Source organism: Cynoglossus semilaevis, chromosome 15 (genome assembly GCF_000523025.1).
Source record: "Cynoglossus semilaevis isolate Cse_v1.0 chromosome 15, Cse_v1.0, whole genome shotgun sequence".
In the NCBI taxonomy this organism is placed as follows: Eukaryota; Metazoa; Chordata; class Actinopteri; order Pleuronectiformes; family Cynoglossidae; genus Cynoglossus; species Cynoglossus semilaevis.
Window position 1 is genome coordinate 12815009 of NC_024321.1, and position 16939 is coordinate 12831947.

The 16939-nt window shown below is 38.5% G+C and overlaps 1 long non-coding RNA gene across 2 annotated transcripts in view; it reads right to left on the minus strand.

The window, feature by feature from the left end:
- Window positions 1–16939, minus strand: part of LOC103391103 (uncharacterized) — a 45348-nt gene that overhangs the window by 26239 nt on the left and 2170 nt on the right. The window contains exons 2-6 of one of the 2 annotated variants that reach the window (XR_003051907.1): window positions 16768–16866; window positions 15577–15679; window positions 8874–9066; window positions 4939–5003; window positions 3424–3464 (exon numbers count right to left, since the gene is read on the minus strand). This is a non-coding gene — a long non-coding RNA (uncharacterized LOC103391103). The remainder of the gene's footprint in view (window positions 1–3423; window positions 3465–4938; window positions 5004–8873; window positions 9067–15576; window positions 15680–16767; window positions 16867–16939) is intronic. The other variant, XR_003051908.1, reaches the window with a different exon arrangement.

Here is a 16939-nt window from a genome sequence, read left to right on the forward strand (position 1 = left end):
CTTGACATGTAAACATTAGAGACACCGACAAAAGCAGCCTAAAGAGAAAAGATGTGGCTTACGCTCACAAAAACAAAGACCCTGCTCGTCTACTGCTGCCTCGGTGGATAGTGGGTTTCTTTCACATGGCCAACCTGTTGAGGGCAGCAATCGATTCCTGTGTGTCATCAGATCAAATTTAGAAACATTTGTGTGGACTCTGGTGTGAGACAGTCAACAGTTTGCTTCATGATCTCCACCAGTACAGTGTCAACCCTGACCCTCTGTTAAATTGTAGTAAAGATTTGGTTTGGAATGTGAGCCCAGCCTTCCCATCATTACCTCCCAGTCATCCCACTCAAGAAAAAAACCCTGACCTCTGCCGTCATCATCACTGACAGGACCTTAAATCTAGCTCAGTTTATAAATTGATAGATAAATAAATGAAACAATAAATAAAACAACACCGCATTCATGTTGTGTAAAAACTTCAGTTAAACTTCCTGCAGATAAACGTTGCATTTCCTTCTCTTCGCATAAACAGTTCAAATAATTCATGCTCGACTTGACGTCCGACATAAATCCTCACAGTCGCCCCGCTCACATATTCATGACCTTTGCGTTACTGCTGATTTCACAGTCATGTTTCCGAGCTGCAGCGACACTCTCCATCCCCGTCACTGCTCTGTGTCTCGACCCGGACTCCCAACGCCTGAGCCTGAATAAATTGAGCTTTGTTGCAGCAGTTCCTTGTCGTAACCAGAGTGGGTTGATGTCCCGGGAAGAGATTTCCTAAACGCTCACCATGATGCAACTGTACACTGTGCTCATACTAAACACTCTGCCCTGATTTACATGTGGCAAGACTTTTATGAGGTGGCGCGTAAATGTTGTCAACGAGTATTTTTATGGCGCTATTTAAAGTATTGGTTCAGTGTAAATGAGGCAGAGCAGGAACCAACAATGGGTACTGAGTTCTCTCCCTAGAATGCTCAAAACTCCAGCACAGAGAAAACCTGGAAAACTTGAAGATGCTCTCGGTTTGCTGTTCCTCTCTCTGAGCCTTTCAGGGGTCACCAAAACACATCATCTGCTCCATCTCATCCTATCCCTTGCGTACAGCACTGTTACACCGACCGTCTTCCTGTCCTACTTTACTGTGTTCATGAATCTTCTCTGGGGTTTTTCCCCTTTTTCCTCCTGTCTGGCAGCTTCATCACTAACATGAACATATATCCTGTAGCTGTCTCTTTAAATCTGGTAACCCTAGCTCTTCACATAATCTTGTTTTGACCTTTGACTTCATCCTGTCCATCCTGGTTACTCCCAATAAAAACATCAACATCTCTGCCACCGTGTCCAAGTTATACATCGCACCTGGTCTGACTGAACTCTGTAAACTTTGGCTCTCGTCTAGTAGTTGAAATCTTTCTATTTAACATTACTGTATAACAGAAGCCTGGGAGCTGAAAGAGTTAAAGAAGCCTAGGTGGACGTTTTCCACTCAGCCCCTGTTAAACCCCTTCGATCCAATGTATCACGGTGTGAACTGACAGTTATCAACATAGTCCATGACAGACGACAACTGTGACGACTTCTTATATAGTAACTGAAAAAGTCGGGATGGTTCTGTACACAGATGATGTCTGGTTCCTATTGGACATTCCAGTTCTTATACTGGATAATGGATGCTGATAATTGTTCTTAATATTTTCCTTAAAATTAAATTGTACTGTAGTTTAAAAAAACAGAAGTGACTATGTAGTTGCATTAAACATTTCCCCACATAATGATATTTTAACTTAGTATTTGTTCTTTTGCTGACACCCTAGTACTAATGTTGTACTTTTGGGACTTTACTTCTTATAGTCTATGACCAGTCGGTGCTAGGATTCAGGGAAAGAAAAATCATTATCTTACATCTCATTAAGAAATATCCATCCATCCATTCACTCACATTTGCTGCTGATGACTTTCCTACAAACTGACAAATCACATCAGAAAATATAATCAATATCCATTGATATGCGAAAGACACAGTGTTTCTTAACTTTGAAGAACCAAGATGCCACCAGGGTGCTTGGTTGGAGCTGTGCCAGGTGCATGCATGTGTGTGTGTGTCTGTGTGTGTATCTTGCAGTGTTTGACCTTGGGCTGTACAACTGGTTAACACTCAGCGTGTGAAACAGGAACCTTCCAGTGTCTTCCCTTTAGTGTGTGTGTGTGTGTGTGTGTGTGTGTGCGCGCCCCCTCTTTCATATCAGGTCTTTTGTTTTGGATGGTGGCAGAGTCTCATCCTCTCTGTTCATCCTCCTCTGAGGTTCACTCAACACAAGAAATAATAGAAAGAAAGGAGGGGGCGAGGGAGGGAGAAGGGGGTTTGAGTGAAGGGGGAGAGGGTGGAGGGGGAGAGGGTGAAGGGTGGTTGAGGAGGTGGAAAAGTTCTCCAACCGCACGCCAACTTCAAACCCCACACCCTCTTCTCCTCCTCCTCATCCTAGCCCCTCAGATCCCCCAGCGCTCCCTCTCCATCCTTGTATCTCTGCATCCAAACCCCGGCTGCACTCAGCATCTGCTCACAGGATGAATAAATGAAGCGCTCCCTCCCTGACTGACACAGGCTCTGAAAAGATGCTCTCCTCTCTGCTAATTAGTAGATTGCGGCGTTAAATGATTCAAAAAGTCGGGGCTTGTGTGGCCCACCGCCACCGATCATCACTTATTCACGCGGGCGAGCTGACGCTTTGCGCGAAACAACGGCGCCCGCGGTAAATTAATTTACTCCAATTAGCAAACGCTGTCAGTGCGCATCAGCGTCTGCGACTGCGGGTCACGTCTTTAAAAAGTAATGCTTTTATTTTGTCCTCTGGTTTCCTTACATCCCATGTTCGCTGGAGGGAAACAGGGCGAACGTAAAGAGACACGTGCACACACACACACAGGCAGCCACGCGCACGCGTGTGCACTCTGGGGTTGGTGGCAGATGTAGGACAAGAGGAAGAGGAAGTGTCTGCAGTGATGAGGGATCTAAAGATGTAGGGATGTGAAATCAACAACGAGTTTACCACGTGACGTCACTACCCCACTGCTAATGCATGGTTTCATGAGTCGCTGTGTCCTTTTTTGTTTTGGTTTCTCTCATAAAATTGGGTTTTGAACTGTCAAAGAGAGCAGGTCATGTTCCAACCTCACCTTCAGAACCTAATAATGACCTTCAGGAGTCAATATGCTGCTGGGCCACACCTGAAGACACGCCCCACAGCTGAATACACCAATGTTTCTTCTTAGTTAACAGCACAAAGTCTGAACCAAGTCACCTTTGTGTTTAAACTTATATAACCAATATTTGTCTGTGGGATATGTAAATAGTGCTTCATTGTTTAATTCACACAGAACACAATGTTTTCAAATGAAATCCACTATTAGAACTGAAGCTCTACTTACTTTCTGTTCAGTAGATCAAACCATTCCACCCTTTTCCATATCTGTGGAAAATAAAGTAAAAATTAATGTTTGACAAAACAAAAACAGACAAGTAGAACTACAATGGATGAAAACATCGTTGTAATCGTAAAGCTTGCTGTTGGACTGCCAAAGTATTAAAGACGTCTTTGTTGGAGATATAAATCAGACTATTAGCTCTTGACCCCAGAACAAGAAGTTAGTTTATTCTCCTTGGTGTGAATTCGTCTTCTCCAATTTTCTTCTTATTTTTTGAAGCAGAAAACTATGCAGTTGAGGGGTCTGCTTAATTGGACAATTTTAAATGACCAGATCTTTCCATATGGGGCAGTGTGACAGTGGCCCAGTTCTGGTCAGTGTCACCTGGTTCTATCCAGCTGTCCATGAAACTATTAACTGGATAAGCGGTTGTTGATTAATGAGTATGAACTCTCTGTCAGAAAGAACCTTCACTCTGGCTCAGCCTCTACCCAAGATTTGCTGCTTTCCTGCTTTTGTGAAGATACCTGGTCCAGAAAAATAAATGGAAATAGCTCTACAATAGCAAGGAGAGCTTAGCGTCCTCTAAACTCTCATGAATGAAGTGTCAAATAAAAAACTATTTACATTTAATTTACTGAAATTGTACTAAAATACATTATTAATGTAACTACAGTAGGACATTTCTCTAATTTCCCATTTCTAAAAATAAGGTTTATCGACCATGAGGATATGAGATCACATGGTAACAAGTGATGTCGGACACTAGATAATCAGCACTAACTGTTTGCTAAATACAATTTTACATTCGAGAGGAGTGTAAGAAACTAAAGCAGTGAGAAAGGAATGGAGCAAGATTTATATTTAAGTAACTTGGACCAAAATGGGCTTCCCCTGTTTCACATAATAGTGCCCAAAGTTCTGGATCCATAAAATTCACATTAAAAAAAGGGGGGTGGGGGATTGGAGCCTGCACAGGAAGATTTTTTTTTTTAATTCCATGGGTAATGTGTTAATTTCATGGAAATGTTTATCTTATTTTTGAGAAATGAGCCTCCTCCTTTTTCATAACTTGTGCTATTTCAGGTATAAATCAGGTACTAAAAAAATAAAAGACTGGATCTTCGTCTTCTTCTTTCTTACTCTGCTTATCTTTGATCCATATGCTTCTTCATTACAAGCTGTGGATGCTGTTCAAATTCACATAGAAATGTTGAATCGCAGCGGTGCACGGCAAGACCCATGAGACGACAGATGTCGGTGCAGAGACAATTAATTAACAAGCGCCTGAAACCCAGCAGGGAGGCAGAAAGAGCACGAGCGTCACAGAGATCCAGTTCGGATCTTGTGGATCCAGCTGCAGGACCGTTAATGTTCTACTGCAGCACAGTAACTGACCATGAGGTGTTAAAGCAGCTGCAGCAGGGACAACACCATGAATGACACAAACATTTGTACAAATATTCCTGAAGAAAAATGGAACCACGTCCATGGAAAAGTAAAGATTATTGCTCTTACTTGTCAACAAAGCCTTCAGGATGTGATGTCACAGTTTCAGGTGTTCACTGGGTCCAACATTATGCCTAGAAAGGAGGAGTTTCAACAACAGACATAAATTAAAGTTTTGTTATGCACCACAGAAAAAAATGAAACATTATTGTTTTACGTGAACTAACAACATCTGCGTTCATAGCGCCACCTGAAGGAAAGGTAAATTGTATTTAATAACAGTAAGCCAGATCTGTGTACTCTTATTTTGCAAAAACTCAGTACCTTATAGAGGTCAAAAACAGGAACTTATGTGGTGCTAAGTGATGATGATTAACTTTATTGATGCAATTGTCAACCAGTAAAATGAGAAGAAAACATTTGGCAGGGACAAAGTCCAATCTTTGCTGATTTTGTTAAGTAAACTAAAGGAACAAATGAGGAGGACGAAAAAGAGCCAATCAGAGCCATGTTTGTTGGCTAGAAAGCGGGACATCTATACAGAGATCCAATCCTAGTAAACATGTGTCTGGAGGTCAGATTAACAGAACCCAGATGTGAGAATGCTCAGGTCAAGTCGGTGTGCCCAAAATATAGTAAAAATATGACACACAGTGATGTCTGTGGAAATGCTAATTTAAGAAATGACGTGTGTGTGTGTAATCTGTTGTGACCAACATCCATTTCTCCCCACAGAAGTTATACTTTTTAATGCCTTAATTTTGTCACTATAAAATGTGTAGCTTTTCATTATTTGTGGGACCTGATGGGATTGTTGCAATACCCCGGAAACCGGGAAAAGAAAAACTTCCACGGTGATGTCGTGACACCTTTCGCACGGAGAGTAATCTATCAGGATGAAACAAATGAGTCATTATGGCTGCTTAAAGCTAATTCTGTTCCCCTCCTGAAATGTGTGGGAGTTTTTAATATCGTGGAGTAAAAAAAAAAGAAGAGGAAGAAGAACATAGTGTCCTGGGACCTGTTTGGCTTTTCATCAATCTGCTGCTTCTTTCTTCTGTTTTTTTTTCCTTTTTTAATTCTTTGTTAGATGGCGTTGTTATGTTCCTCCCTTTCGCCCACACTGGAGGAGAGGAAGCAGCATCACAAAGAGTCAGAACAAAGCTTTCTTTTTCTTACACTTGAGTTTTGAAAACAGGCTCTTGTTTGGTAGAATCTCCGCGGACCCACGGACTTCACACAGACGTGGATGTTTTTCCAGTGAAAGCTCGGGGAGTATTATGAAACCTCTTTGTTATGATCCATGACAGTTTTTTCTATTTTCTTTTACACAAATGAGAGAATCAGAGTTATCACTTGTTCTCTAACAGAAGATCAGAATAAAACAATACGGAGGGAGGTTTAAAGGACTGGTTAGTCATTTCACCACAAATCTATCTATCTATTTTGGGTTCTTAAGATTTTTATAGCGCTGTAATATGGACAGGTACTGTATGTGCAGGTGTAAACACAACCTCTAACCTCCTCGTAGTTAAGACGGTACATAAAAGATGGACTTCACCTTTAAAACTCATTTTCAAAGCCACCTGAAAAGAACCACAGACAATTTCCTGTTTCTGTTTTCTAAAAAAATCCACCAGAAGACAAGAGAGATTAACTGAGAACAAGTCAATGACTGGAGATCGTCAGTGACACGAGGAAGAGAAAGAGGAGACAGAGGAGGAAAGAGGACTAAAAGACGAGGAGGAGGAGGATGCTTCACTTCACCTTCCTCTGTTTCCTCTCACAGAAAACAAGAAGGATTATGGAGTCTTATAAAGAATGTTCTCCATCTGGACAGAGAGATGACTGTGTGTAAGCTCATGTGAGTGTGTGTGTGTGTGTGTGTGTGTGTGTGCGTGTGCATTTGTGTGTGTTTAGGGATTTCTTTCTCTCTAAAACATCTGGAGAAACAATCTGCTGTAAATAAGCAGCAGCCAGTCGCTGCCACCCGATAAATAACAAGAAAAGAAGAAGCTGCAGCGGTGTGTTTCTGCTGAATCCACAATACAGTCTCTCTCTCCACACACACACACACACACACACACACACACACACACAGACATACACAGCTGTTAATCAAAAATGTGTGCATTTTCATTCTCGGTCGAGCATGATGGACAAACCCAGCAAACACAAACAGACAAGCTCAAAACATACATTTCCACGAACTGAAATCCGTTCTCACAGCCTCGGTCACAACTGAAATTTGAATTTAAAGGGCACCAAAATAATTCTCTGTACGATCAAATCTTTTGTCAACCCTGTCTATCATAGTTCAACACCTAAACAGTGGCGTCAATAGAGGATTGGTAATGACAGAAACAGATCAAAGCAAAACAAAGGTTCTGGTCCATAACTCCGCCTTCATAAAAACAAAATATATCTTTGGGAACTAAGTCTGTGGAGTGAATTCTAGGAAAAGACCAGAATATCTTTTAGGAATTAGCTACAGTATGTGAGTCTATAAGTCTAATAAAAAAATGCTATTTCTTAATTCAGTTTTTCCAGCACTTCACCTACTAGATCTAGATGTTATATCCTACACGTGAAAATTATTTTTCTTCTATACTTTAACACACGTACAGAGAACCCAGAAAACATCATTAACAAGAACGTATGTTTTTAGTGTCAGGTTTGTTTACCAGTATTTGCAAAGACCCTCCACGCTATGTTGGCATGCCATCCCATAATTTCTCTTGTCCACACAACAAATAACTTTTTACGCCAGTCCATCAGAGAGGAGAGCGACTAACTACCGCCATCGTTGTGGCAAATTGTAGTCTTCTCGTGGGAGTATGGAGCAAGCTCTCTGTCGTTTGTGTCGTCGCCATTGTTGTTGAAGTTGGGTTGTGTTTGCGTTCCTGCGCTCAGATTGATGGTGCACTGACTACTCAGATTGGCAAAGACGCAGGTTGTTAATTATGTTTTCTGTGCCAAGTATACAATCACACGGTAATTGGAGTTGGAGCAGAGGATTGTGGGAGTGTAGTGAATGATAATGCACACATGGTCTTCATCGTCATCATCATCATCAACAACAACAACACCAAAAATATTATCAGCAGCAGTATGCGTTTCCAGAGACTTAAATGTGAGAATGATAAAAAGATCTAAAGTGACAACAAACCTATGAATCAATAATAAAAAGATGGATGTTCCCTTGACACCCAAAAATACCGTCTCATGAGCAGTTGGTCATAAAATGACATCGAGTCGATATATTTTAATCATATTGTTGGTATTCTGCCGTTCCCACCTTTACTAATACATCTATGATGGTCTGTTTGGTAAATATCATCATAGATAAGATGTGTAGAATTTTAGAAAGGTCATACTTTAAGGCACGTGTGTCAAACTCAAGGCCCGGGGGTCAAATACGGCCTGCCAAGTCATCTTTAGTGGCCCGCGGGAGCTTAAAAAGTGTTTCATAGTTTCAAGTACCTTTCTATCAGTTGCAGAAACATTTATTAATACGTTATGGAGTAGTTACATCGGTACAGTCTACCATTTATGAGTGGCCCTTCAAGGGGAATTGTATTATTGCTGTGGCCCCCGGTGAAAATGAGTTTGACACCCCTGCTCTAAGGCATTTATTATGAACCTCTATGTCATCAAATAAAGACATGATCTGAAGCTCTAACTTATGCTAGCTGTCTTCAACAGTTCATTATTAGCTTATGTTAGCCTACTTTTTTTATTGACTTGATGGACATTACTTCATGACTTTTTCTATTTAGATGTTGCCAGTTTTTAACATTGCATTTAAATTAAAGTAAGAGCAGAAATGGAGAGTGAGCCGGGCGTCAGCAGCACAAAATATAAATGCCACTAACCGTCTCTGGTCTGCACGGTTGAAAAGACAATGGAACAAGTTGTAATGGTTTTACACTGCCTTAAACTCCACATCGCTTGTAGCATTTTAGGACAGTCATAAACCGCGGTGGGAAAATGATACATCTAACCTCTCTTGAGGGGCCTGAATGCAGCAGCAGCAGGTCGTCTTCCCATCATCACTTCTGTGTTCCAGCTGTGTCGGGAGTCACTGGGCTCGTGGCGATCTGTGCAGGCGGAGGTTTTCAGGGGGATGCTGGCAGATGGTGCATGGCCCTGGAGACGAGCAAATGGCCACTTGTCCTGCTCTTCCCACCCCGCCCCCTGACAACAAAGTGAGAGGGTTTTCTGAACAGATCATCAAGGGTGAGAATGATGTTGAGTGTAAGACGTCCATCAGGGCTCAGGGTTAATGAGCAGGGGGAGGAGAAACATGGAGGTGAGGTGAAAGAGGTGCAGGTGAGACTCAGGGGGAAAGGAGTTGCAGGACAGGTGAGGTTCACAGGGGTGGGGGAAGGGGAGGTTGTGAGAGGTGAGGTGAAAAATTAGTAAACAACAGGAGCCAGAGAAAAAAAAAGGTGTGATTAGAGTGTGAGTCTTTGGCCAGAAGTCGTATATATGTATATATTTACAGATAATGTGTCTTTTGTTTGTAATAATTTTTGGCCTGTTTTGCCTTTGTGGTAGTAAAGCAGAAAGTCTTGAAAAAAAGTTTTACAGAAAAAAAGGAGAAGAGCACAGTAAGTCAGAGGTGTTCCTCAGGGTCAAACACTTGGCCCCTGGCAGTTTTGGACGAATTGATCAAAATTCAGCCTCCTTCATCACTGCATCCCTCCAGGAGACTCGCTCCATCACATCTTTCCCATCATGCCTCACCTGACAAAACATTACAGATGCATTATGGGATCAGAGGACAAGGGGATGTGGGGAAGCTTCATGAATAAAAAATATGACATGAGACGACCAATCAGAGGTCGAGAGGAGACCAAAAGGGTCATCAATATTATATCACAATGGCACAAGTAAAGGAACCAGTTCATCACTCTCTCTCTCTGAACATTTTCTGCTTTGTTTTGTTTTTTTAAACTGGGCTACAGTTAAAGTTAGGATAAAAATTAAAGTTTTACACACATAGAGAAGAAAGTTTATCCCCACGCTGCCTCACAGCACTTCTGCAGTCTCATTGGCTCAGGCTTACACATTGAAACCCTTCGACATTTATGAATGTAAACATTTTTGAAAATCATAGTTTTAGGAGCTATCATGTCAAAGATCTTTGCAGTGTTTTTTTTTAAAAAAAGGATAGGATAGAAGGATAGTTTATAATAAATGGTCTTTCACTTTTATTTTCGACAACAGATTCTAGATATTTTTACCCTCTAATTTTAAATGTTAAATTTCTGAATTATGGTATTTGGTCATTTCTTCTACAATAAAAAATCGGTCTTGTAGCTGCAACAGAAAATTGTTGTAAGATCTTGTTTTATGCTACACGTTTAGTCTGGTATCTGAACAGCCAATAAAATAAAGTGTACATGACACGCAATTGTGGATTTTTATCTTAAAAAGGTGAAAACTAATGAAGTTCAATAACTGACTGACAGTATGTCTGGACATTGTCTGGACATTAAAAGTGCCATCACAGTCTCCAAGACATTTCTGCAGCTTTGGACGAAATGGCGTGTTGAAGTGATTGTTGTCTGCTGCACGATTTACTGTCAACCAAAGTTTTTACAGTGGCAGATAAAAATGCGCTAAGGTCATGTTTTATTTATTTGTTCCATCACACCATCATAATTAGCAATTTAAATGACAGCGCTACGTTCAGAAGAACCATTACGTGGAATGTGTCCACCGGGAGCCGTCGGGCTGCAGATAAACCAGCAGAAAACCAGGGCTCTGAGAAGGGGGCGGGGCAGGGACACGTGAAAGTGTCCGCAGGTTAGGGACTGTTGTCACTGTGGTAAGCCGTGTATTTGTATTTAATGTAAAGACCACAATATTTTGCACAAAATGTGAAATGTTGGTTGGGGCAGTACAGCCAAAGGAGGGAGACAAAACCCAGCAACACTGAAGTTTGTTTGTACTATCTGATTGCTTTTTCTGGACATTTTTGTTAAATAAACCATGGATGATGTGAAGGTGAAAGACAGAGAAAAAGAAAATTATAATTTCCTACTACAGCATTTTGAGCCAAGACAGGGGTGATGATCTGTCTGTTTCTGTCACATTAACATTAGCTGCCGTGGTCTAGGGTTTTGAAGGATTGGGTTTGGATTTGAAATCAGACCACTGCTGGTTTGAATCTCTGCCCTGATGAGACTGTGGTGCGGACATGGAACAGGAAACCGTCCACTTCCTGAATACATGGCTCTGGTGTATCCAGTGTTAAGCACTGGGGGGTGAAAATGGAAACTATTTTGTAAAGAATTGAAAAGGTGTGATATAATTATAAAATAATAAATAAATAACTCTTAGCATTAAATATTTCCAGTCTGTAGAAAAGATGTGTATTTGGTGACATTGAGTAACAAAACCATGTTAGTTAAGTGAGTAATTAACTAAGTAAGTAAGCATTAAAAGAGAGTGTAACAAGACATCCTGGAATGGTAAATAATGAGGAATATGTACCGCATGAACAGTTATGTAAAAATATCTTGTTAACATGGATCAAGAAGGACTTTATTAAAGAGTCTAACGTTATTAACATGAACCTTTAAAACTGATTTCAACACCTAGATGTTGATTGTAACAAGTTTTGTCAACAGCTATAAAAAAAGCTGCTAATTTACTGTGTGTCAATGTTGTCTGTCATGACTGCCACGTATTCATCGTATATTCCCCAGTCTGTCTTTGTGGGTTTTGTGGGCTGGCTTCAGCTGATGTTGTACGACTGAAAGTGTACTAATTGTTTGTGACACGCATTCACAAAACCAATTTTGGCTCAATTTGTTGTACAAAAAGTGGCACATGGATATAAATTAACTTCACTGTTAAATTTTTCACCACGATGTCACTTAGTGGAGCTGTGTTCTAAGGCCCTTTTTCATTTTAATGACAAAACAAAATACAGCTCATACAAAACACTCTGATTTAAACATTAATGCTACTGCAGATGTTTACTGAGAGAGAAAAAAGGTGGAGGAGGAAGAGCAGGAGGAGGAGGAGGAGGAGGGAAAAGAGCCAGAAAGCAGAAGGAGGACCTCCTCAGGTTTGACTGCAATAGGCGCTCGACTGAACATTGTCCCAACAAAACACCCATGCATAATGGATATAATGCATGAACATCAATTTATCAAGTGTGATAAACACACACACACACACACACACATCTACTGCACTAGTACTTTCTATCTAGCCTCAGTGACCGTGTTATTTTCCTACATTGATTAGTCACACTGTGTTTTCTTTATTTCTCTTTATGGCCACAGTCAGTGTCCAGCAGTGTTTTCTATGTCACCCTGTTCTCCACTAAACTCTTTACTGTTTAAACACAAACACCTCTAAAAGGCTCCAAAGTCTGTTGGAGTTTAAAGTGATGGAGAGGAGGAGATACAGCGTTAAGTGATGAAGTCGTAAAAAACTTGTTTCCAAGTTATGATGGTAATGATGATTTTGATGATGATGAGTCGTAACATCACAGTCTTAATTATCCCCACAGGAAGTCACGTTGGACCCGCATCAGCCGAAAATAAAGACGTGAATTACCTTGAATCACTCGATGGACAGCAGACACGGTCTATATAAAGACAGGAGACTGAAGCTTCCTTCACGCGTCATCGCTCTGTCCATATGTCAGCACTTCTATTTGTGACTTTTTTGTTCATATTACTTGCATGACTTTTTGCCAAATTAGTTTGAAATTGTATTGAATTAAAATAATGATCGAAGTCAAATTGTTATATATATATATATAGCTATTGTTTCTATAATTATAAAAAAAGATGGTAAATATTTTATTAGCTTATCATCCATATTATTTAGGATTGTCAAAATTAACACTGACAATAATTGAGTTATGAAATGAATTAGACCACAAATGTGGTCTCAACGTCAACAGTCTTTCTCACAAATGTCAGACTGGTCAAAAATCCTCTGGGCGACTCTGATCCAGATCAAGTGACCAGATGTTCTGAGTGAAATTTCACTAGAATCATACAACCTTCTGTTCCAGATGTTCTGTTGTCCAAGGACACACACCAGACTTCTACCAAGTCTGCACTCCAAACATTTTGGAATATTAACGTTTATGCTCAGCTATCCAATTAATTTCATGCATAACACATTTCATTTGTTTGGACCTCATTCTGCAGAATGTTGGTGTCAGGATTTATTTATTCTCTTTGTATATATAGGCTTTATGAATACTTATAGATTTGTTGTTGTTGATCTGTTTTAAACTAGTGTTAAAATTACAGACTCAGAGTCAGTCTATCGGTCTATTATTTCCTGGCAGGGAACGTGTTTTCCTCAGTGGTGTTGGGTTTCAGACGCTCTGTGTTTAAACCCAGGTAATTCTGTGCCATCAGCTCGCACACATGCTGACAATTACCAGACTAATTTTCACATTAACCTCACGTCAGCGTGTCACTGTCCACGCTTCATTTCAGCCGGAAAATACCTGTCATTTTTTTTAACCCCCACTGGTTCCACAGTTGCAGTAAAACAATAATTAATGACGAATAAATAAATAAAGCAATAATTCCAGTGATGAATGAACTTAATTAAAGAGACTCCGGATGAGAGGCAGGAGGTTGTCTTATAAATGTTTGCTGCTGCTCAGTCATTTGATATTGACTTTTTATGTTTATAAATCTAAGTATTTTATTTATCAAAATAACCAAACAAAAAAAAAAAAAAATTGAAATATGTGTATACATTTCATGTCAGATTTATGCAATGCCTTTTACAGTTTTATGAATTTATGTCGTACATGAAAACAGACTGAATGGATTGTATTTACTTTGGATCAATTTGTGTGTCATTTAAAAACTTATTTAAATATTAAATTCTATTTTTATTTCATTATTTTCCTTTTACAAACTGTAATTAAGGCACTTCTCATTAATCAATCTGACCACTGCACCGTCTACTTCTCGTGTTTTGTTGTTGTGGCTTAGCTCCAGTTGCTGCAGCACAAGCAGGAGGGTTTTTTTAAAACAATTTGAGCTTCAGCAAAAAGCTGCGGTTCATACAGTGGTTTTGACACACGAGTGAATCAGTAAATCCACCGTACTTGATAGCTCGTGCTTTGGTTCTGGTTCCACATTTTTCTGTGTGGTTTTCCACCGAGTTGTATCCTAGAACATGTGGTGCAGCGTTGTGGTCCCTGAAGTCCACACACAGTTCATCTCTAAACTAGTTAAGCTAATCCAGTGCTTGTGCTACCACATGTCCCTGTGGTTCTTTAACTGTGATGTTCCAAAGGAGATGAACATTAGAACATGGTCTCAGAAAACCACATACTGTGTTTGTCTCACAGAAAGGTGTGGGACCAGAACTGAAAGAACTTATGATTTTAGTTCCACGTGTTGTTGTGATACTAGTGCTTAAAATACTTGTTAGATAATATTCAGTAAATTTACGCTCTGTTGAAAAACAAACATCCTAAAAACAAATTCCCGCCTTTAAGAATGCCACCTCAAAAACAAAAACAAAAAGCTATAGAATTTTCATTTTTGGATTATTTTTGGGGAATTTTCCACAAAATGTCCATTAACATTTATGGGGAAGTTCAGAGGTCCCTGAAGGCCACATGTACATCCAGGATTCAGTCTCACAGCATCAGTGACAGAGCAGAAACTAGTTAATGATGTGAAATTTACAAAAAAAAAAAAGTAAGCTGTTAAGTATGATCATGAAAATTACAATAAATGTTTAGTCAAATCTGAGAATTTTGAGGAAAAATGTAAAAATATAAGTTCTTAAAATGTATGAATTAATATGTGACTTTGAAGGAATTTGATGTGCTGTTTCTTTCTGGAATGAAAAGTTGCTTTAATATAAAGTAAATGTTAATATAGATAAATACCTGTGTGTGTGTTGGTGTGGGGTTTTATAGGTGTATTCTTTTTCTCTTATGCATCTACGTTGGTGTGAATTAATATTAGAAAATTAATTTATTTCCTAACCCATTGGCTTGAAAAATTTAATTTTCTACTGGTCAGATTGGATGATGAAATATTACTAACTAAATAACCAAAACTACTACTACAGTATTGTAACTCCACTGATACTGCAAAATTGCAAACTAATCAATACAAAATATAAATCCAGACCATATCATGTTTTATCTGTTTCTATATTTTCATATCTTTTCTAATCTTTTTCATATTATCTATATTTACTTTTATTCTACTGCTGTGATCCATTGTGACTTTTGTGTATTTGTTGTTTTGAAATAAATGTATTTTTACTGCAGAAACCATTGAGTTGATGAGTAAAGAAAGTAAATTTTCCTAGAATGCGATTATCAAGTGACCTTGTGGTTTTTTTCAAGCCTTTTATTGATATTATGATTTTTTTCTGTTGTGTCATTGTTTTCTTTTACTGCTGCCTAGTGTCCACAGTGACCTTGAATGTCACACAGTGTCTTATAAATAAATATGAACTGTGATAGTATTGTAAAGATTGACTTTAAGAAACTTTAAAAAGTGCAGTAATGATAATAAATATAATTTTAATAATAATAATAGAATAATAATAAGAAAAGATCCAAATATTTTATAAAAGTAAGGCAAAAATGTAGCAACAGTTGCACATTAGCCAAATTTTCATTATACCAAAATGTAGATTTATTTATTTCTACTGATTCAATTTGACATTAAATCTTACCTTGAAATGTGAACAAAACACATGCAGGAACCAGAGTCAGTCTGTCTCCACCGCTGTCCGTCCTCAGAGTCAGGAAACTTCCAGGAATAATGTTCAGGAGACGCTGGAAATGTTAGAAATGATCACACCGTTAATATGAAGGATTGATTAAGGACTGAAGAAATTTGAACTCAAAACAAACTGGGATTTTTTTTTTCTTTTTAAATATCTTTACCTGTTTATCTACCAAATCTGACATTTAACATTCAACTGGACATGGTTTGTTGTATTCTCTTTTAGATAGTATCGGTCTGCTGTGCTGCTCCTCTGCTGCCCCCTCTTGGAAAATCTGGAAAATGTGTGGTTCTTGTTTACCTGGTATTGATCTTTTTGCTTGTTATTATGAATAGTTTTTGCTTTGTTTTGATATGAAATTAAACTGTCATGTATTGTGTTAGTAAGTCAAATTACTAATGACTTTCACACTTATTGATTAATTCTTTGAAACAATAACAAAAATGTTTAAATTATTTTCATTTCATTTCAATGCAGGTTAACAATGCAGCATAAAACATGATGCATTTGAAAAACCCAATGGTTCAAAACTATATAGTTTTATTTATTTATTTATATTGTTTTCTGTTTTGTCATTTCAGACCATTTCAATACTTGTTTTTTTAATTCCTTAATTTTGTCCTGAAGTTTCTCAATTACTTTAGCTTTTAAATTAATTTATATGTTATATAATGTTTTAATTTGTTCATCTTAAATGTATTAAACTCAACTTCTTTTTACTCAGTGCTGAATTACTTAAGTGTTGTGTAATTTTAAGTGTTTTTAAATTATACGTTTTAATTATTTATAAACAGATTTGTTGTGATTTTAATGTTTTTTCTTAACTAATTAAAACTAGGTTATCTACCTGAATATAATATAATATATGTAATATGTAATGATCACTGTGATTCATGCATTAAGATGAACAGTAAGTGCCGAAACAGCTGCTGTAATTTTAAATAAGCTCATCTGAGTCAATGATTGAACTGTGAAATTATTTTCCCATTAAACTTCCTGTTGTTTGTCTTACTTTCATTAAACAGTTTGACAAATATGTAAATTCCGACAAATTAGCTGATTTTTCTACATTGACGACGTTTTATAATATGAACACTGAAACAGATGTTGATATCGGAGTGTATAAGCTGCATTTACCTGCTTTTAAATTGAACGAAACTGTCATTGAAGAGCAAGAAACGTTCGTCTGTGGTCTGTGGCGCTCCCTGCTGGTATGGTTTGTCCAACGGTACACTGCTTAAAAAAAGAGGTAAAAAATAAAATAAATAAAATAAAATTATATCACAGTTAGGTTTTTGTACCAAATTGA